The sequence below is a fragment of the Quercus lobata genome, chromosome 5, assembly GCF_001633185.2.
Source record: "Quercus lobata isolate SW786 chromosome 5, ValleyOak3.0 Primary Assembly, whole genome shotgun sequence".
Taxonomy (NCBI): Eukaryota; Viridiplantae; Streptophyta; class Magnoliopsida; order Fagales; family Fagaceae; genus Quercus; species Quercus lobata.
This window is the reverse complement of record NC_044908.1, coordinates 26,257,570-26,281,449: the sequence shown is the minus strand read 5'-3', so window position 1 is coordinate 26,281,449 and position 23,880 is coordinate 26,257,570. Positions and strand designations below refer to the sequence as shown.

General features: G+C 33.8%; 2 long non-coding RNA genes across 4 annotated transcripts; both read right to left on the bottom strand.

Annotated features, from left to right (window-relative positions):
* Nucleotides 1–357: 357 nt before the first annotated feature.
* On the bottom strand, nt 358–8,105 carry LOC115988510. Of its 2 annotated transcripts, XR_004091536.1 has the most exons (5): nt 7,889–8,105; nt 7,139–7,216; nt 6,444–6,483; nt 1,981–2,102; nt 358–579 (listed from the first exon to the last, which is right to left on the bottom strand). It is a non-coding gene; the product is annotated as an uncharacterized LOC115988510 (long non-coding RNA). The 2 variants fall into 2 exon arrangements; XR_004091535.1 differs by lacking the exons at nt 6,444–6,483; nt 7,139–7,216; nt 7,889–8,105 and adding an exon at nt 3,469–3,843.
* Nucleotides 8,106–15,283: 7,178 nt separating this feature from the next.
* LOC115988511 lies at nt 15,284–23,034 on the bottom strand. 2 transcript variants are annotated; one of them, XR_004091537.1, is made up of 7 exons: nt 22,668–23,034; nt 19,009–19,063; nt 17,981–18,037; nt 17,808–17,869; nt 16,091–16,165; nt 15,519–15,684; nt 15,284–15,391 (listed from the first exon to the last, which is right to left on the bottom strand). It is a non-coding gene; the product is annotated as an uncharacterized LOC115988511 (long non-coding RNA). The 2 variants fall into 2 exon arrangements; XR_004091538.1 differs by lacking the exon at nt 22,668–23,034 and adding an exon at nt 21,918–21,970.
* Nucleotides 23,035–23,880: the final 846 nt, after the last annotated feature.

Sequence of the window (23,880 nt, the reverse complement as noted above, 5' to 3'; positions counted from 1 at the left end):
TAAACATTTTTTCATTAAGATAATACCAAAAAAATAAAATCAAATTTAATCCAAATTTATTACATAAATCTAGAGTCTTTCATAGAGACTTCCAAATTTAATCTTGAAATTTCATGGTCAGTCAACAAAATTTTAAATAGGCCTTTTAGAAATATATTTAGAAAATTTGTATTCCTTTACCACCCATGCACTCAAGCAAAAAGAAAGTGTTTTTTTTTTTAACTCTAATAATTTTTATTCAAAACATGTTCCAAAGGTCCAAAAGAGTATCAAAATAAAATTATGCCGGTCCAAGAGAGATTATAGTTGTCTTTGTTTTTTGTAGAAGCAAATATAGGGAACTTCGACAAACAATAATTAATAATTAAGATATTATGATACTCAAATCCTGTAGTATTAATCCATGAAATGCATCAAACTACAGTAGTAAATAGTCTCACAAAATTCTACACCAAAGGAAAATGTAGAGCAACAAACAAAGAAATACAGGATAAAAAAATTCATTCAGTTTCGCCTAAACGCAAACCATTGATCCAGGAAATTTAAGAATGTTATCAGATTGTCTAAGAAAAACTTTCCCTGTATTGTAATAAAGAAACACATTAGAGCACAATTAGTTATAATCAGGGATCAAAATTAAAACTAATATTCAGGATATATATTCTAACTACAATGAAATTCTAGCAATAGCATAATACAATTTAATTGAGTGTTGAAATCAACCAACTTCAGACTTCAATTGTATAAACATTATATCATAACAATTCTAAAATATTTTAACTTTCAGAGGTTTGTGTCATTTGTATTTTCTAAATGTTGATGGACTTTTTTGTTTCCAGCAATGATTGATGTTTTAATTAACTGGCGCCTCAAGAAATAGCATAATATATGCATATTGGCCATATCTTTGAAGCAACTAAATCAAACATAAGTATAGATGGAACTCTAGTAGAAGATGGTTCCAATTGTTCCCATGACCATTCTCCTATTTTTCCTAGCTAGTGTAGGACCATCATTTCTAATACACAGTTTGGAAATTATTTCTTCTTTCATGCCATTTTCTTTTGGTTCTCTATTCAATTCGAAATGAATCTGTTTGACTGCCAAATGTATATTGAACAATATATAAAAAAACCTTGAATAAAAGGAAATTACATTGGCTCACATTTAAAAAAAAAAAAAAAAAAAGGGTTGATTTATGAATCCAAAATCTTCTCAACTACATTACCACCAACAAATCATTTCATTTGTCCTTACTAAATTTGCTTGCAAATACGTAAATTGACTGCTTACAAATAAAAAAAATATACATTGTTACACCTCTGTGATATAAAAGACACAATAACCAACATCTTGAGTTATTCTTGTTACAGTACAACATTATGGGAAAACAATGCACTTCAAAACACTAAAAAAAAATGGCATAATCTTTAATGGGAGGTTGTAGGCATCAAGACCTATTATAAAAATATGAAGAATGGAAGTATTTACCTATTTTAAAAATACTAAACATTGATATATGAAACAGCAAATGAGTTCCACTAACCATTACATATATCATGAATTCCATCCAACACATGATAAACATTATTAATTTAGCCAACTTTGAAAGCAAAACAATATATATATATATATATGAATAAAAATTCTACTTTGATTTTAGTTTAATTTTTTAGTTTTGTTTTAGACCTACTATCATATAGTATATCTTCAATTTGTTATGCCTTCCAAAAAGAAAAAAAGAATAATATTATTACATCAAAACCAAATAATCAGATTGGCTAAAGAAACAATATATTTTTCTAAAATCTTATAGTTGAAGATAATAATTCTTTACTACAAATTGGCAGGACTGATACAAATATTTATGCATGTGCACATTTATATACCTTGCTACCCCTTTTTTTAACTATGCCAAAATTCCAATGAGATAATTATGATAAATCTTTAATCATCTCAAAACAGAATAAAAGTACTTACAAAGCATGCCCTTTATAAAATTCCAAGGCATAGGTAGGAGCTTTTGCTGTGAATGACCTCAAGCTATGTATCCACACCCAATTTTGGGTCCCACCTTGGCCGTGGGAAATTTTAGACCAACTCTGTAAAAAAAAAACAATTCAAGTTCTATTTTGTCAACCCACAAATTAGCAAACAATATTTTTAAAGGGCAATCTGTGAAAGAAAAAACATATTATCACCAAAACTAATCAAAGACGTAAATGTGTTTGCGAAATTGATTGACCAATTGCAATTTCTATAAGCTTTTGTTAAAAAGATAAATTGCACATACAAATGTGACCTATAGAAACTAAAGCAATACAAATCCAAATATAAAAATCAAAACCCTCAAATGGAAATCTCAACACATAAAAGTAAAACACATGAGAGCTACATTACCCTCACACCAATCTTTCCTGTAAGGAGGTTTAAAATATTTTCACTATTGTTAATGCCCCATCATAACAACATTAATTTTTTCAAGATTCTTCTATTTTAAAAATCATTATGAAGTTTCATCTCTTTAAATTTTATATAAGAGACATTTAATACTGCATGACTATGAGAAATTTCATCAAATGTATGGCATGCAACATTGACCAAAAAAAAATGTTATTCTAGACAGATTGGGTCTCAGATTGGACTGGAAAAAAAAAAAAAAAAAAAAAAAAAACTGTGTGACAAATTGGGGAAAAAACGGATAAAAGAACTTGAAAATAGAACTGTGTGTGTTACAAATTGGGGAAAAGGTGCTCAAAGAACTTGAAAATAACGGGTAAAAAAAGAACATACAAATAAATAAAAAAAAAAAAAAATTGTTTCAATAAAGATTTATAAATTATTAAAAAAAAAAAACCATTATCATCCAGTGTCCTCTGTTTACAGTAGCGTGAATATACTCAAATACCCAAAACTAAACCATTCTAATCTAGAGTCCTTAATAAAAACCAAACTTACCCAAATACCCAAATGAAAAACAATCCAACCAAAAGAACCAAATCTAAAGCATATCTAATCCACAAATTTTTTAAAAGAAATTAAAAATAAAAAAAAAAAATTACCGTTGGCCTTATAGAATAATATCTAAAAATCCCTTTAATAGTAAAAGGTAAAGGGATCTGGATCCGGATCCATTGGATTGCCCAACAGAGTCATAATCAGTGTGTGTGGGTTTTGAGTTTGACCCGTGGTGATAGAGTCCTAAACCAAAACACAATACAATTCCACAATAGTACACCCACCAAGTAGCACTGTTTCTGGCTGGGATAGAATGGGAAAAAAGACAAAAAAACTGAGGGGAAAAAACAAAAACAATAAACCCATCTACTTTTCAATAAGGGTGAAAGAAAAACCCTAGAAAGTTCAGAGAAAAAAAATAAAGAGAATAAACAGCTGGCTTTTCTTATTTTTGAAAAATCGAAAAAGAAAAGCATCAGTAAGAAGTTCCAGGGAAAAATCAATGCGTACCTTCCAAATACACTATTGAAGAGAGAGGATGGGGCAGCAAACGAACAGAGCAAAGAAGGGATGGGGCAGAGAACAAACGGAGCAGCAATTTCCGTCTCTTTCTCTTTCTACGTATAGCAAGCTTTTTTCATTTTTTTTTTTAATAACAGCAAGCCTTTTGATTACACAGTTAGTTTTCATTTTTATACTAAGAGACTATTAAACTGTGTTACGGCGTTGCTAAACAGTAAAAGGTTTCGTTTTTTAATTGAGAACGTGGCTGAAAGTTAGATGACCTTTTTTCCTACATGGCAGCACTGCCTTAATTGTAGGAAAAGGCTTCTTCTATTTGGCAGGTTTAAATAAATGAACCATAAAAAATAAAAACATTTGAAGGTTGAGTAACACCAAACTCAAGTTTAATAACATAATTTAGCACTGCTACTTCATTTTGTATATAAGTGATCAATAAAAAGGAATATAGTGGTTATAATGAAGGTCATTCATATTAAAATTGAGTATATATACTTTGGACAATGAAATAAAATTAGGCATTATATTAATGAACTAATTTATGGAAAAAAAAATTATAAAACTACATATCCAATCATTTTGACAGGAAACCAACTATTTTAGAATTAGTACCTATAATTTTAAGAATTAAGATACATACTTTGGCATTATAGGTATTCCACTACTATCAATTATTACACCAAGACCCACAAACACCTGTAGGGAAAAATGATGGAGACCATAAACCATATGTAAAAACTCAGCTTGAAATTGCAATGAACAATTTCAGAATCATCATAAATTCAAATTCAAATTCCCTCAAAATCACAACAATGTAATCTTTGAGGTAGACTGAATTAAAAACCTCAGAAATACAAATTAGGCAAACTGGTTAGAAAACATAGCCAAAACAGAAAAACAAAAGAAAAGAGAATCCTAACTATATATTTTGCTAATCAAAGATGCACAATAGGATCCTTTATTTATATATTTTAATTGAGTCATGTGAGTTTAAGCGTAAAGAGCACTACAATATTTAGACATACAAAACCTAAGAAATCACCCTATACTGAGCCAGTCAAAAGCACTGAAGTAAGTATCTTAATTCTAGTAAGTTTACTCTAAAAAGATATTTATGTAAAACTACTATTGGTACACTTTCCATGTTGTTTTCATTTATATTTATATTCTAGCCCTTATAAGGGGGGTGGCTGTGGTCTGGAGGTATTCCTTTAGGCATATTTCAAACATATTAAGGGGGGTGGCTGTGGTCTGGAGGTATTCCTTTAGGCATATTTCAAACATATTACTGGGGAAAAAAATGGATCGAAGATATAGTAACTGGCATCATACAGCTATGGGCTACCCTTTGCTTTCTCTTTTGTAGGCATCTATTTTATGAGTCAATAGTGCAATCATCTTAATGGTATTATATTTTCTAAACAACATAATACTAAGGAAATAAAATGCAGGTCTATAAGACATGTTTTCAAACACGTATCATGCCAAAGAACTCAGTCAATAGTCATGCAAACACTGTTAACACACTTAAGATAAATCTATTGTATATTAATTAGAAGCCCAACTATTAAAACAATCTAAATATTATAGCCTTTGAATTATAAGTCTGGAGTACCCTAAAAAAACAAATCCAAATATTCCAAGCAAAACCAAATCATTTCAAAGGCTGCAGAATGAAGAAGTAACTGAATTAAAAAACAGAGGAGAAAAAATAAATAAATAAATTGAAGATTTTGGTAATCTAACAATCAATTAAGATAAACAATCTTTCTCAAAAAGAAAGAAAGAAAGAAAGATAAACAGTATACATAACCATATCGTTTGAGATCAATGCATGTCACTATTTGAAGGCCAAAGAGGTATTCTGTATTAAGTGTGATTCAATAACATAAATTAATAACCACCAGAAAACTAATCTTCATGATCATGTGCATGGCAGTATACACAAAAAAAAGGCATTAAAAAATATTTTAAAATAAGATTAGTGCAAAAAGGTATTTAACAGAAGTCATAGTAAGTCCTAAACACAAATACAAAAAAGTACAGTGTCTCATATAAGAAAGGTGAAGTCCTAAAAAAGTAATAAAACCTGTGTTAGTGACAGATTGCCTACCAACTTTCCGCTTGATAACATAAATCAAATTACATAATTGCATCATCCCAAAACGCATCAAAATTTAGCCAAAATGCATTATATTTATATGTTTATTGCATAAGGTAGTTGCTTTAATTTATAGGATAAACACGGTTCAAAATTCCCCTCTCCATTGTTGTAAAAAAGTTTCCCAATTATATTTTTTGAGAACCTATATAAAGTTAGACTTTTTCATTCAAAATTAAAAGCTTTAATTCTAACTCATCATCAAACATAATCATAGGCACTAAACAATACTGGTAATTGCATATTAAAATACAAAAACATATGAATAGCTTTGACAATACAATTACCAAAAAATCTGATGGTATTGAAAACAAATTCAAAGAAAGAGAACAATTTTAAATCCACTCATTTTTGGAAAACTTAAAGCCCAAACTTATACCAATTGAAATACATAAATTCACTAAAAATAAAATCCTATCTACCGATGAAGTAACATGAGATCTTGTAGCATTCATCAACAATTAGAAGATTTAGCAGGTTGTAGCCAATAGTGGAATTTAGAGTTTCTTTTGCAAATTGAGATGATCACTATTCAAAGAAAGAGAATAGTTTTTCACCCTCTCATTTTGGTAATAATTAAAACCCAAACTTTTACCAAATGAAAACCATAAATTCACAAAAAAGAAAATCCTATCCACCAATGAAAATAGAAAAAAAAACGGGTACTAGCTTTGTAATAAGCATCATTAGCAACAATGATGATGAAGACACAAAAAAAGAGTATATAAAAAATGCTTAGATTAACAACTTTATGTGTTATATCATACATTTACCAACAGTAAATTAGGACAAAGTACTGTACCTCCTCTATCAAAATTATCCGTTGACTGCATATGAGTAACCTGCATGCAAAATTTCCTTAGCAACCGAAAAGAACAAAGGATTTTAGTCAATTTGAGATGTCTAATCTCCTTAATGAGAGAAAAGTAAGATAGTGCTGGTTTAATTTTTCTAATGATCTTTATTTCTACACTTTTCCATATAAAATACAGCCATGATATGGATTACATCCAATTGAAAATAATTCAAATAGCAAACTAATTAGAATTAAAATAGCCGAAACAATTGGCTAATGAGATAATAACATCCTAATGAGTAATGACAACCAACATAATCACCTAATCTATTCTACAAAATAAAATGAGTTTATTTCAAATCCAACTACTACTAAGTAAAGGTCCAATTCCCCAATTCACTCTATAATAGCAAAGGAGAAGAAGATTAAGAAATAAAATCCAAAGCAGTACAACTGAAAGGGAAGAAAGAAAGAAATCAGTTTTACTGATAGTGGTTTCGCTGGCTGACCAGTGGTGGCAGGCTAGTAAAGGCAGGCCCCTGTTCTTTCAAGCGTCACTGGGTTTCTTACCGCAGAGGAAAAAGAGCATAACCAAAAAAGGGAAAAATTGAAGAGAAGAAACAGTATATAAGAAGGCAGATAGAGTGGTTACATACTGAACCGGTGTGGGCTTTTAAAAGTTAACATTTGTAAAAACTTACCTTTCAAAATTTTGGGTACTCATTCTAATGCAATGCCTCAATCACTATGATCTGTGAACTGTAGCCTATGTATCGCAACTGCAGGGGAAAAAATTAAATTTTAATTTTAATTTTTTAATAAAAAGCACTCAAATAACTTGACAAAAACGAACAAAGAGAACATCAAAAACAAAAACATAGAAAGAAGGAATGAAATAAATACCAATTGTAATAAAAAACAACATAAATAAAAAGTCATGCATGTTGATTTTAAACAAATACCCAAAACGAATGCAACCCAAATAGGCAAAAACAAAACAAAACAAAATATGAAACTGAAATTCATGAAAGCAAAGGAACAAAACCCAAAAATTGAAAATTCCTAATAACAATTCAGTTAGAATTTGATACTAAACCCAGAAACTAAAAATTCCTAATAACAATTCATTTAGATTTTGATCTTCTAGGTTGTTTCCCTGATTTCAAATCCCTAAATTGATAGCAAACCTTAAGAAGACAATAGGGTAAGAGATTAAACCAAATCTAACCCGCCTATTTACATAAATTAAACAAAACTACTCCTAACCAAAAAACCGAAATCATAACCAATCAAACCAAAATACCTGAATCATAAATAATGCCCAAATGATTCTCCCTAAAAAACCCCACTTAGAAACAAAACTTATGGGCAGCAGCCCTAATGGTGATGACAGAACTTGTATGGCACCCCTCAGATTTATCTTAATGTCTCTCATGGTTATTCAGACTTACCGTCTCTCTATCGTCCTCTCTCCTTCTGTATCGGCTTATTCCAAACAGTTATTAAAAGAATCTTCAAATGATGTAACGATCATTCTCTTGTGTCTCTAAACTGACTTGGTGGCAGAAATCTGAGTGGGCAAGTTCGCACTCTATTGCAAAGAAGATCGACAAGGAAGGGTTTTTGTTTTGGCCGTTTGTGTTTAACGAATGGAAACAGCAGATGCTTTTGCTTTTAGACTTGTGGAATGAAATGCTAACGTTTGGCTTTGAGGTTTTTATATTTATAGTAAGAGGCTTTCAACGCCATAGAAGCAAAAGTAAAAATTTTTAGAATACTGAAACGGTGTACCGTGCGAGTCTTTTAACTTAAAGTTGTATACGTGTCAGTTTTTTTAAGGGGTCTTTTGTCAGCACCTCCTTAATCGTAGGAATCTATTTTCTCTCAGCTTCTACTATTATATATATATATATATAGATTTCTATAAAGATTCCTTATAAACCTCAAATATTTACACCCTCCATTAGAATATTGGCACATAATATTTTCTATAAATAATAGAATTAATATTTCTATATGCAAACACAATCTAATAACTGTCATAATTATTAGATTCTATATTTATAAATAAATAAAATATATTGTATTTGTTGAATTTTCTCATGCATTGCATAGATTACTGACTAGTTGTGTATGCTCACAAGTGGCATAAGAGATTTAATACTTGAAAAGAAAAATTCTAGTCAGCCGTACGCCTACGGCAGGGAATAGACTGCTGATAAAGTAGTTATCAGAGCTTGCATAAAGATGATAAACATATGTCATACCACAACTTAGCAAAATATTGGAATGGAGACCACATACTTTATACAATCTACGATATTGTTTTTCTTGCTTTCTACTTTTTAAAACCCAAACTCGAAAATCTGGACCCATATAACTATAGAAGACTTTGCATAGACTTTGAAATTAGGAAAGAGAAACTGAATAATAAACAAAGGATATATAGTAATAGGCCCCAAAAAAACCACTCCATAGACTGAGGTAGAAGTAGTACACAAACAAAAAAGAAGAGTCAAGCTTGGTGAAAATTTAAGGTGCTCAAATAAAAATAAGTTGAAGAAATATACAAGAACTTGAACCCTCAATATACTGAGACTATCAAAGAAGATTGACACTACCAAAGAAGATTGTACAAACAGAACTTACAACAGCTATATTGACAATACGAAAGAAGATTCCATAAACAAAACTTAGAGCTGCAATTACTGAGCTGAACATTGGTAACCCATGCAAGATACAACTCCATATTACTTGCCAACTACAGTCAAACTGCAAAATTTTCTCCAAAAAATAAGTCAGTTTTAAGTTTTCAATATGAGGATAACAATATTAATTAGAGCAATAAAGAAGACATATATGATCATTAATAGGATTTATAATTTTGTGATTCATAAAAAGTTTTATTACAAAAAAAAGGAACTCAACCACACAAAAGTGCATAGGAGGAAACCTTCAAGAAATTTATAGAACTTTACAATGCCCAGAGAACAATAAAAAGATAGACCTAGCCCAAAGGAAAAAATCAGGTTACTATTGCTGGGTATTCAAAAATAAGACAATATGCTATGAAAAGAACTCCCAGAAATTATGTAGGGACTAAAAGTGATAAAGATCGTATAGAAAAATGCTCACACAAACCAGCATCACTCTTATCCTTAGCACTAACAAGATCTATAGATATCAAGTTAATCTGAATAAACAGCCCATCTGACTTGGAGACAGTATTAACATTGCTCATACAATGATTCTCCTCCACCACAATACTCTCCATGTTAACAAATAATACCACAGCATGCAAATACACAATTTCCTACACCACCCCCCAACAACCCCGCCCCCCCAAAAAAAATGACTCAGTGGCATCATTATCATATGCTGAAACTACAACTTTAGTGGTAATAAAAGTAATAGACTTGAACACAATTTAAAGTTCCATAGTCACTCAATATCTAAAGCAAAGTCCCAAAGAAACATGTTAGGCTTTAGCACACCCACAATATCAAATCTATGAACAAAAAGTTTCATTAGCAAGAATTGACACATTGGTAAGAAACATGAGACCAATATAAAAGGTTTTGAATCTGAATTTGACAGAAACAGTTTTTGTTTTTCCATATCAGTAAGAAAGTGTAATGATAAATCACCTGTTCAAGAATAAATTTTAGCAACGCTTCAATCCTCAATAAGACTATAATGCACAAGTTGAAGTAAGTTGAATTTGAGTAAGTATTCTATAATCTAAGATATGGATGAAAGTGGCAACGGAATAGAATTGTAAAAGTCATTCATAGTCATAGAGCAAAATGCGCATCAGAAAAGATAACAACAAAATTTCAGAATTTAACAGCAAAAAGAAACATATATTATAACAACAAAAGACAGAGATGCAGGAGAGAGAGAGATGCAAATATAACAACAAAAGAAACAAAAGAGAGAGATGCAATTATACATTTTTTGAATCGCTATCTTATGATGGGTGGTGTGTTGTGTTTCTAATACTATGCAATTATAGGGAAGTGTGTAGGGTAAAAATTAAATTACCCAGGCACAATACATATTATTTATATGATGTTTCTAATACATTATGACTAATTTTCCCCTAGCTTATATACAACTCATAACATGCTTAATTCAGCTTGGGCTAGCAAAAGCTATGACTAATACTTTTGCGTGTTCATTTGTTTCCCCCATAAATTATTGGGAGTTTTTAAAGTGATTGTTAATGCAAAGATAAGGAGTCTATCACTCCATTTTACATGTGTAGAAGAGAAAGTAGAGGAAAGGATAAGGGCTTTCTTTGAAGCCTTGTTACACCCATCTTTCATTCTTTTTGGTTTAGCAATATTTTCAGATACACATAATTTCATTAAAAGACATTCCAACCTGTCCCAATTTGCTCAATTATAGGCAGAAAGGATAGGAAACCAAAATGGGTGGGTTTCTCCTTCTAAATTCCTCCCTTTCCTTCCTTGTAAATTTACAAAAGGCAAACGCTATCCTCTATAATCCACCCTGTTCCTCTTCATTCTGCCCAAAACCCCCCTCCTCCCAAAGAAAATGCTAATGAGGTCTCTGTTCCTCCCCTTAGATGCTCCCCCATCATAATTAATAGAAGAAAACAAACCTTTGAGTTCCCTAAGCCCTTTCTGCTTAGAGTTCACAATATCTAAAGAAGACCCAACACTAACAACATCAACACAATCTTGTTCAAAAAGACGGAACAAAGCCAGCCATTGATCTTCGTGCTTAACAATAGGAAACCCCACAATTCTACAAAAAATTTTCATCAGGTTACAAACCCATTTCGAGTTTTTCACCGCTGACCCTCGAAACTCTCCCTCATCACCTTCCTGGATCACCTCCAACTCCTAATGATCATTGGGATCCCATTTAGATAAAGGTGAGCACTCCAAAGACCCATTCTCGTCCTCTCCATGAAATAAACCACTAGGATTAACTTCACTGTGCTTCCACTGCAACAGAGGTTGCTCAAGCCCTACCTGTAACATCTCAACCCCATCCAAATGGCTCCATCTTTCTCCCTTCTCACCTGAAACCATCATGGAGTCCTCTCTCTCTCCAAAACAGAAATCCTCCTCACTACCCAGACCCAATAGAGGAGAAAAAGAGTTTTGGGCAGCTCCTTGATGCCGAAGAGCAAAATGAACAACATACCCAGGTCCCATCAGCTTCGCCGACGACCCATCCTCCAAAACACCAGCTAACGGAGTCTGGTTCTCAGCCCTCAACCTCCGATTTGACACCTCCACACCGGAAAACTTGGACCTGAACCCCTCCGACGCACTTGCCGGCGCCACCGTGGTCACCGATGACCCAAAGGCCTTGATCGCACTCGCCAGCGCCACCACTATTGCTGGCGCTGCTGCTAACATCGGCGTCGTTGCTGACCTCGGCGACACCGTAGTAACCGGCGACCCAGGAGCCTCCATCGCACTCGAGCTCTCCCCTTACCCCTTGAAGGGGCTTCGTTTACTTGGTTTAGAGATTCGGGGTCTGCTTGTATGTCAAGAATTGATAGAACCTTGGCATCCATGGATTGGGTAGATCACTTTGGAAACGTGTCTCAAAGGGTACTCCCTTGGGTAGTTTCTGACCATTGCCCTCTTTTGGTGGTGGCGGGTAATGTTAAAAGAGGTTGGAGTGCCTTTAAGTTCGAGAATATGTGGTTGAAAGAAGAGGGTTTTGTAGAAAGGGTTCAGCATTGGTGGAATGGGTATCGCTTTTCGTGTTCTCCTAGTTTTATTCTGGCTCGTAAATTAAAAGCTCTTAAAAAGGACTTGAAAAAGTGGAATAAGGAGGAATTTGGGGATCTGGCCTTTAGGAAGAAATGTCTTTTATCTGAATTGCTGGGTTTGGATACTAGGGAGGACTTGTCTGGTCTTTCTCAAGAGTAATCCCATCATTTTCACATTAAAGGAGAGATTGCTCATCTTGCCTCTTTGGAGGAGATTTCTTGGAGACAAAAGTCCCAGATTTTATTTATGAAGGAGGGGGACAATAATACTTGCTTTTTTCATCGGGTTGCAAACTCCCATAGAAAAACTAATCATATTCGGGGTATAGAGGTGGATGGAGTCCTCTATGAGGATGAAGAAGAGGTGCGGTCTAGGGTGGTCAATTTTTATCAGAGGTTGTACACTGAGTCAGTTTCTTGGTGCCCTTCTATGGACGGTTTAGAGTTCGCTAGAATTGAGGAGGATGAGCGGCTTGAATTAGAGAGGGATTTTTCTAAGGAGAAAGTGGTAAAGGTTCTTCATGAGATGGAGGGTGATAAAGCCCCAGGTCCTGACGGTTTCAATATGGCTTTTTTTCAAAAATGCTGGAGTGTAGTGGAAGTAGATGTTATGGCATTCTTTGATCATTTCCATAGGAGCTCAGAGTTTGAACTGTCTCTGAATGCTTCTTTCTTATCTTTGATCCCCAAAAAAAATAATGCTGTAAATATCAAAAATTTTAGGCCTAACAACCTAGTGGGCAGTGTGTATAACCTGTTGTCTAAGGTTTTAGCTAATAAATTAAGGCGGGTGCTGGATAAACTTATTTCGGAGTCACTGAATTCTTTTGTTGGTGACAGATAGATTTTGATTCAATGCTTATTGCTAATGAATGTCTAGACAGTAGACTGAAATGTTGTGCTCCGGGTGTGGTGTGTAAGCTAGACATTGAGAAACCATACGATCATGTGAATTGGGATGCTTTGTTTTATCTGTTGGAGAGAATGGGCTTTGGGGATAGATGGAGGAGTTGGCTAAAGACTTGTGTCTCTACCGTTCGCTTCTCAGTTCTGGTTAATGGATCTCCTTCTAATTTTTTTGGTAGCTCTAGAGGTCTCAAACAAGGCAATCCTTTGTCTCCCCTTTTCTTTCTGTTGATCATGGAGGTTTTAAGTCGTATCCTGAAGAAAACTAAGGAAGGGGGTTTCATTCAGGGTTTTCATGTGGGTCCTGTTAATTCTACTGGTATTCAGGTTTCTCATCTCCTATTTGCTGATGATACCATTCTTTTCTGTGATGCCTCTAGAGAGCAGATTCCTTCTATTAGGCTAGTTTTGAATTGTTTCCAAGCTTTTATTGGTCTAAAGGTGAATGTGGGGAAAAGTGAAATTGTCCCTATTCGGTGCGTAACATTCAGCATTTGGCTAATATCTTTCAATGTAGGGTGGGTAGTTTGCCTATGATTTACTTGGGTATGCCATTGGGTACTTCGTACAAAACAGCCTCTATTTGGAATCTGATCCTTGAGAGGATGGAAAAGAAGCTTTCAGGTTGGAAGCGGCTTTATTTGTCAAAGGGTGGTAGACTCACCTTGCTGAAGAATACCCTTTCAAGCCTTCCGACGTATTACCTTTCCCTTTTTACCATCCCTAAAGCTGTGGCAACTAGATTGGAATACATCCAAAGGAACTTTTTGTGGGGTTCAGCAGTTGAGTATTTCAAATATTCTTTGGTGACTTGGGAAAAGGTTTGTTTACCGCGTGAGTTGGGTGGTTTAGGAATTCGGAAGTTGGTGCCTTTTAATTAGGCCCTATTAGAGAAATGGCTTTGGAGGTATGGCCATGAAACCTCACATCTATGGCGAAGGGTCATTGCCATGAATTATGGGGAAAGAAAAGGGGGTTGGTGCACTACAGCTTGTAGTAGGGCTCATGGTTGTGGGTTATGGTGGAGTATTAGTGAAGGGTGGGAAACTTACGCTAAGCATTTCTCTTTTGTGGTGGGGGATGGTTCTCGTATTCTTTTTTGGCATGATAAGTGGACTGGTGATATTCCTCTCAATATTCTTTATCCTCAGTTATTTTTGTGTTCAGCTAATAAGGAGACTTGTATTTCTGAGGTGTTAAGCCCTCCTGTGGGTGATAATGACAGAGTGTGGAGTCTAAGTTTTCATAGGGACTTCAATGATTGGGAGTTGGCGGCTTCCTACTCCTTTCTTCATTTCATCCAAACTCAAATTCCTAGGGAAGGAGGGTGTGATAGGCTTTGTTAGGATCTTAATGGCAGTGGGAAGTTTGATACTCAGTCCTTTTATCATAAGATCCGAAATGTAGCTCCTTCCACTTTCCCTTGAAAAGGAATTTGGAAAGTTAAGGTTCCTAAAAGGGTGGCCTTTTTTATGTGGATAGCAGCCCATGGTCAGATTCTAACTTTGGATAACCTTATGTTTCGTGGTCGCCCGCCCTTTGGCGAATCGTTGTTGTTTGTGTTGTTGTAATGCGGAATCTGTGGATCACCTGTTACTTTTTTGTCCGGTAGCTCATTCTTTGTGGATGTATATGCTTTGGTTGTTTGGGATGGAATGGGTCATGCTAGGTTCAGTTGTGGACTTATTATTTTGCTGGTATCATTGGCTTGGGAAGCATAGCTCAGATATTTGGGATTTGGTTCCAGGATGTTTAATGTGGACTATTTAGACTGAACGGAATCGTCGGTCTTTTGAGGATGAGGAGAAAATGGTGGTTCAGTTATTAGAGCATTGCCAGCGGACACTCTTCGATTGGTCTCGTTGTTGGGGCTATTCGGATTGTTCTACCATTTTGGATTTTCTTTCCTCTATTAGTATAGATTAGGGGTTGTTTCTGTCTTTTTGTTTCTTTCTTCCTTTGTTCACTACCGTGAACTTTGTGTGCTTTTCTTGCTATTCTTTTATTAATAATATTCTCTTCTTACTTATCAAAAAAAAAAAAATAAATAATGTATAAAGACAAAATCATCCATCTCAATAAACATATGTCAAATATAAGCCAAATAAACATATGTCAAATATAAGCCACATAACGGACAAGAAAAATCAAAAAGACACCAGCTTAAGCCACTTACTTGAGAACCTCTCCTTGAAAAGTAACATGAAATGAAGTAAAAAAACTGAGCTGGATGAAAACCATAAGCCATATAATATGCTTCAGACCAGCGAAAGGAGTAGAGCTTATATACCTGAAAGATTGTGTGGTATGGATGGTCAATGGCCATTTTCTTCACCAGTAAAACCAAAGCAAACTGCATAGTCCAACAATCCTGGTTAAAAACAAACACCCAACTCTATAAAGTATAAAAATTTCACCTCAGTTTCAAACCAAAAATTATGTGCCCCGAAGTGTCCTTTGAGCTACCCATTGTTGATGCAATTTGGTACGCTAAAGGTATGAATTTGTAAGACTGAATTCTATTCTCCCACATGAAGATGCTATCCAACGTAAATCCCAAGCCATGCCAAGATGATAAAAAATCTGCACAGGGGACATTGACTTAGCAGAAATTTGAAACAAACACTATATAAAGAAAAAATATATATATTTTATATTCATTATAAAGCAAAATCAAAGAACCACATAACTGCACAGTGATTTAGGTAATAAAATTTTACAGAATTTCAAACCATTCAAAAACATACTCGACTTTGCATTGGTGCCCACCAAAATCAACATTTATTGAAAGGAAATCTGTTAAATATAGGTTTTCTAGAAGTTCAGCAACTACCAGGATTGACTGAAATCAATTCTAATTATCTAAAGAGAATTATACCAATGTCAAAAAAAACCAAAAGTTATAATTTGGACTTGATTTCCAAAAGGTTGCTACTACTGGCTATTGCACTCTATGTTAGAAGCATTGTATTACAGGTATAATAAGTACCTGGAGTTTGATTATTGTTGAGTAGGTGTATTCGGTGCTCTCTTCACTTGCACGGAAAACAGACAACACAAGCTCCTAAAACAAATGAAACATAAGTTGATTACATAAAGTCCAGTTATTGGTTTAGTAATATGAAATTTTGATGAATATTACCTGCTTTTAATCTTTCAATTTTCCACAAAATTCATCACAATCTCCCTCCTACAATGCCCTCAAGCAACTAATTTGTAGAAATGAAAAATATTTTGATGAAAATTCGTTCTTTTCTTGGTACACTTGTTAAGTGCACTGAATATACGTTCACATGTACAAAATTCATCACAATCTCCCCCCTACAATGCCCTCAAGCAACTAATTTGTAGAAATGAAAAATATTTTGATGAAAATTTGTTCTTTTCTTGGTACACTTGTTAAGTGCACTGAATATACGTTCACATGTCCTACTCCTACATTATATGAAATATCTATGGATTATAAAAAATTAAAAATTATACCCCTTAACTGTGAGGTCAGCACCATGAGCTACTTATTAACGTTTTTTTTATGCTTTGTAATTAGTAACTTATGGTAAAGTGTGACTTGTTGCAGCATAGTTCAAATGATTTCTCAATTTTGGCTATGTATTGAAGGGGTAAATGGTCTCTTTACAAGTATATATCAAGAGTATTCATTTCAAATCATGAAATTTATTATTGAAATGTTTACATTACACCAATGTTATAAATACCATATTGGTGGCTCTTTCAAGTTAGCCACTAGAACAAAATGTTTTAGTACTTGTGTGTACTGGTGTATTGTCTCAAGATTATTGCTAATATGTGTGTGTATTTCTACAAATACAAAGCCAAACTAAATATACCTTAATTTCCTTTCTTTCTTCTTTTTATCTATTGAATAAGATTATTTTATTATTCAAAACCTTAATTTAAGTTCTAAATATTATTTTGTTTGGACAGTTTGGGAATTGAGCTCTTAAAAAGGTAATTTGACTAGTAGTTCTACTTTGGCCCAAGACCTTGCTAAAGAACAATATAAAAAGTCCATCGCATGACTCATAATCCAAGGTCAAAAATCCAAAGAAAGTAGAATTAAAATGAAAAACAATCATAGCTACATGTCATGGTCCACTTCCCACAATTTTAGAGTCTAGACCCTTCAAGATTTCACAGGTAGATTCAAAATACCATGAAGGCATAACTGATCCCAAACATTCATTAGTTCCCCCACATTCACTTACAGATTATTTCACATGCCACACTCCACCACCATTGTCATCATTTACTTCATCAATGGACTACTAAAGTTTCAAAACTCAAGTCAATATAAAAATTGAGAATAAGATCTAACTAGGCACACTAAACAAAACGTCTAAGCAGGGGCCAAAAAAATTACTGATTTGCACCATTTGCCATTTATTTTCATATGAGGGATAGCAAAGGGTTTAACTATTAGACCTTTTCTCCCATTTTCCCCTCTTCTCTCTTTTTTATTCTCTTTGTTCTCCCCCCCCCCCCCCCCAAAAAAAAAAAAAAAAAAACTCTTTTTTGGGTTGTCTGGGGAGAGTTTTGTTTTTTGGGGGTGGGGGCACAGTGGTACACAAAAAATCTCCCTAAGTACAACACTCCAAGTAGCACTACACACAATCAGCACTAGGGCACAAAAGATACTGATAATGGTCTTGTAAGGACATTCAGAAAGGCAAATAATATAGACTAACCTTGTGTGACTGGATGATCCCATACAAGCTGTCAGGTTCATTGATTTGAGTGACTGCTGAGACTAGTATTTCAACATGAAGTGGAAACTGGTGTTCAAGAAGACCCAAAAAAGAAAACAAAAAAGACAAAAAAAACAAAAAAGACAAGATTTATGAGAATCTTCAACACTCACAACACTCATAACTGCTGATTTAGCTACAAGAAGATGATCAATGCAAAGCCAATAAACCTGGGATCAAATAAAACATGTTAGAAAAAGAAAAATGGAGCAAAAAAACTGTCACATTTAATGATCTTAGTCAAACAAAGAATTAATCCTAATTAAATCTAAATTTTCATTTTGATAAATAACTAAATCCAATTTTCTTGATGTTACAAGCCTAATATTACAGCATAATATAACACAAATTTATAAGTTTGTGTGCATGTAAATAATGCCATGTCCCACAAAGATGTTGCCATTTCCATTTCTCAAACAGAAGATCATACACATTGGTTAGCTTAAAAATTGAAGCATCCTGTACAAGAAACTTACGGGGAACGAAAGAATTATCAAAGTATCCATGCCTTATGGAACGAAGACAATCTGATTACAGGGTTGAATTATGTGACCCTAAATCATTTCCAGCTCAATGGAAGGACAGCTTTTTGAAACACTTGAAACTGATGTCACCCTACTTTGTATTGGAGAATGTCATGTAAAAACAATGTGAGGAATATCACAACTTTATTTACAGCATATGAAGTGAGAAACAATTTATTTTTTCCTTCTAAGGGAGCAGACACCATCCTTTTCTGATTCCTCAATTGATACATTAAACCGTAGACAAATATTGGCCCCTAGTAATTTTGTGAGCATAGTGTTTATGTCAGCTCCTTTTCCAACATGTTAGGATGTATGTAAGAAAGTGTCAATCCCAGATGTTCTTTCCTTTGTCAGGTTTAACAAGATAAAGGGGGAAAGTCCCAAAAAATAATCACAAAGCTAAGTACAAACTTATAATTTCATTTTTGTGATGTATTTCAATACTTAAAATTTCATGTCCCTATCTCTACAAAGTGTCCTCAAATAAACTGAGGTGCAACCTATGACATATATGATAGCAGTTTCCCTACCTATGTTGGAGAAAACTATATTAACAATGAGGGTTGTTCACACACACTAAGACAAATTCTTAGTGAACAAAATGAGCACATTACCTCTGCAGGTGCAACTAAGTTTATACCCCAAGCATCCCATTAGTTCCTCCAAATACTGCCAAAGAACCCAGGAAATTCAAGAATATCAGAGAAGTACTTCAACTTTCAGGAAATTTAAGTCCAAGAACTAACATAATTTATCAATAATTCAAGCGTGCATGCTTTAAAAGTGAAAAATATACATCAAATAGAAGAAAGGAAATATAAAGCATCTTATTAAACATCTTCAACTAATAGCAAAATGAAACACCAAAGGTCCATATGTGACTTCAAAATGTAAGTCTATCGCAATAGTTTCAAAAGAAGAACATGTCAATCTCTGGCTTTTTGAAGTATGGATAATATTTAAGGTTTCATAAAGCTAAGGATTCGGTTAAAATAATTTTGGCATAACCATACAATTTTCCTAGGGGTCTATACATATTTTTTACCCTAGTAAACTAAAATTCCTGCCTCTTTTGTTTTCTAGGAGTTATAATTGAAAAAATACTTTTATCATGGTCACATTAAGACAGTAGCTGTGGTGCTGTGGTGGTCAAGGTGAGCATAGGCCAGCTATGCAAGAACATCTACTAGTCAACTTCTCAAACACAACTAATAGTTCAAGCCCTTTTAAGTTTCAAGGATGAGAAAAAACAATCAACTAAATGATGCATTCCTTCATTAGCCAAAACCAGACCAAGGAAATATGAGCTGACTGAGATATTTTTAGTCACAGATATCCAATACAGGGAGACTACAAAGCACAATGGATGAAAGTAATCTTATCACCTAAAAGTCATGTTTACCAAAAATAATGCATATTTCTTAGACACAAGATCTTTTAGAACATTGAACTTCAGAATTCTAACCCATAAGGATTATTTCTGCGCTGTAAACTAAAATATTTGAAGCTCCAGTCTTTAAGATCACATTCACGAGTACCACAACAGATTTTTTTTTTGATAGGTAATTAGAAAACTTATATTAAAGAGGAAAAAAAAGAAGAGAGAAGTACAAGATGTTCATGATGATGAACAACAACACAACACAACAGCAATAAAACAGCAACACAGCACAACACAACACAACAGATTTTAGCAACAACATTGACATCTACGCTTCAATAAATTAGAAATAATGTAAACCAAATGAGAACAACTAGAAAACTAAAGAGTATGTCATATTCATAAAACTATAAGCAAACAAACCTTCCAGTTAGCACAACCCAAAACTACTCTCAGGAGACTCTTTCCTGAGATTTAAAATGTCACGAATGTCACCATGCCCAAAAATGAAGAAAGTGAATATGTACAAGTACACATGTTGGTACACATCCCACAACTGAAACTCATTACATAGAAAAACACACCATGTAAGCATTAAGTAAATTGCATTCTCAATTTCTTGAAGAAAGATCTGATGTGTGGCCAATGCAAGAATACATTCTGACTCATACAAAAGTCAATAAAACCCAAACTCAAATGAAATTTAAATGTTCTACAACTCTACCCCAGCTTCATTAAGTTGACAAGTACCTTGTGTTTTGTTATTCTCAAGAAGTGAATAGGGTAAAAATTAAATTGCCCTAACGCAAGACATTTCGTTTATATGATGTTTCTAATCATTATAACTAATTTTGCCTAGCATGTATACTAATCATAACACTTGAAATGGTTTCTCGGGAGCTGTGGCCAAAGAAATATCAATGCTGGTAATGGAAGCAATCAAATAGATAAGTGTTTGGAAAGACCAAAAGGCTATAACTAACAAAATATGTCACAATGTTAACAAAGGTCCAATACAATAATTCTAGAATGTAACCACCAAAATTAAAAGGTTGATTAGTTAACTGTTAAGATGGCAGTGCCATTGTATAAGGTGTAAATGCATCCTGGGTGGAAATTTCAACCCTCCACCTTTAAAATGAGCACATCATGCTAACAAATTCTATCTTAGACAAGAATAAAGCATACAATGGCGGCTGTCTTTTAATGGAAAATCAACAATTTACGAGTGCTTACATGCACATATGTACCTAACAAAAAAAGTGTTTACTACACATATCACATAAATTAGATAGTCAACTAAAATTGACAAAACATACTAACATCCTAAGTAATACAAATGTTTTGTCCTTAGTTCCTCTATTTATAAGACCATAAAGAAGCAGGCATAGAGAATCAAAAGGAATTTGTTTCCACTGAGATGTAATCAAAGTAAAATGCACTTACACTGATGGCATTCTTTTATTAAATCCTAAGGTAAGATGTGTTTATTAAATCCTGGAAAAAGAATAGGTGACATATAAACACTTTCAGAATAAAAGCATGTGCATTTTTGTAAATGGATTATTATAGAAGGCATCACCTAATTTCTTAGAAAAAAGGATAATGCAAATAAAGTGTGAGAACACAATCTAAGAGGATACACGTTCTGGTACTCACATATGAAATTATGTTTCCAAGGAGCACCAAAGCAGCATCTACGTGCATGGAAGTTTAATGAACATTAAAGTGGCAGCACAAACAAACAATTAGAAAAAACTTGCAGGCTATGTTAGTAGATTTCCCAACAATTAGATCTTTTAGGTTGTGTTTATTTCATACTATCAACAAACCAGAGAAAGGTTGTGTATCATCATAAGTATAATTCAGTAAGACACTTATAAAAAATATATATATTTCAATACGGCATAACTTACTTATAAAAATAAAAGTACACAAACAAACAAACAAAAAAGAAGAGTCAAGTTGGGTGAAAATTTAAGGTGCTCAAAGAAAAATAAGTTGAAGAAATATACAAGAACTCAAATCCTCAATATACTTAGACTATCAAAGAAGATTGACACTACCAAAGAAGATTGTACAAACAGAAGTTACAACAGCTGTATTGACAATACGAAAGAAGATTCCATAAACAAAACTTACAACTGCAGCTGAACATTGGTAAGAGACAACTCCATAATTATTGCCAACTACAGTCAAACTGCAAAATTTTCTCAAAAAAATAAGTCCGTTTTAAGATTTACGTATGAGGATAACAATATTAATTAGAGCAATACAGAAGACATATATGATCATTAATAGGATTTATAATTTTGTGATACGTAAAAAGTTTTCTTGCAAAAAAAGAGGAACTCAACCACACAAATCTGAAAGATTATTACATGATTAGGGAGAAGGCTTAACTTTCCAGCATCACTCTTCTCCTTAGCACTAACAAGATCTATAGATATCAAGTCAATCTGAATAAACGGCCCATCTGACTTGGAGACAGAATTAACTAACATTGCTCTTACAATGATTCTCCTCCACCACAATACTCCTCTCCATGTTAGCAAATAATACTATAGCATGCAAATACACAATTTCCTACACCCCAAAAAAAAAAAGTAACTCAGTGGCATCATTATCATATGCTGAAATTACAATTAAGTGGTAATAAAGTTCCGTAGTCACTCACAATATCTTAAGCAAATTCCCAAAGAAACATGTTAGGGTTTAGCACACCCACAAAAGTGAAGACAAAAAATTAATTGTCAAAATTGTAATAAAGTATTGGGTAATAAATTTAAAACCCTAGTTTTCCATAAAATAACAAACATAAAGCCTCTAATTCTAATTCCATTTTCAAACAATCCACAAAGAGCAAAGAACAAAGGATAAGAAGAAACTAACCAAGTAATATATAGAATGAGAGAGTGATTAAGTCCCTGAGTCCTCCTCGCCCCGAGTTGACTCGCCTGACGTGGACGCGAGTTCTATTAGTATTAGGATAGGCGCCGAGAAAGGAAGGGTAAACAAAGTCGCGATCAGAGAAGTAAGAGGCGGAGGATTGATCGAGGCCGTTGGATGAAGAGACGGAGAGACGAAGATCAGAATGATCGGACGGCCGAGGTGGAGATTGGGAGTGTTGATGCGTCGTACGGTGGAGAAGAGTGGGTTTGTTTCGGTACCACCAGCGCCGGTGGTGGTGGTGGTTTCGGAGAGAAGGGAGAGCGAAGAGAATGTTGAGAGAGAGCCGTTGGGGTTTTTACAAAACTCATACGTGGAGAAAGAGAGGGTGAGATAGCCGTTGGGGTGTGTGCATTTAAATACATAAATTTAGGCTGTTTTACAAAACTGCCATTGTATTTGCTTGTTTTCATTTTTTTTTAGTTTTATAAACTTTTTTTTTCTTTTACAAAATTTTCCCCTTTTTTTAATTTATATATATATATATATATGAGCGTTCATAATATTTTTACAACAAGTCATAGGTGGTTAGTTGTTGTTGGTCCAAATTTAAACTTAACACTAAGATTACTTTTTTGCCCCAACAATAACAACCAATAACAAACTGTCACTTAGGATTTACTGTAAAAATATTGTGAACATATCATTTCTCTCTCTCTCTCTCTCTCACTCTCTCTCTCTCTCTCTATATATATATATATGATGCACAGAAAATCAGTAAGTTGAATGCTCCAGACTTCAATGATCTAGTAATTGCTTGAAACCCCTGAACAAACGATCAAAGGAGACTGGGGCTAACGGGCCAAGAACCCTCTGATGTTTAAGTTAGTTTCTCTCTTAAATTCTGGAGTTCCAACTTTTTGGGAGTTGTCTCAAACTTACCTTCATTTGTTGTGAATGAGTATTTATATAGTGTGCTCTTGAAGCGATTACTTGTCTTATAACTTCTCCTATATTTAAGGAGGTCAAAGGGTGCAAGATTAATTTTCACAACTGCTATAGGAGTTATAATATTTTTTCTATAACTGTCGTTGGAAGTTAAGTACTATGAAGGAAGTTATAGCAATGAACCAAGATTTTACTCATACCTTGAAATAATAACATGTGGTTCAATTTTATTAACTCTTGTAGATAAATCTCTATGGAATTTTCCAAG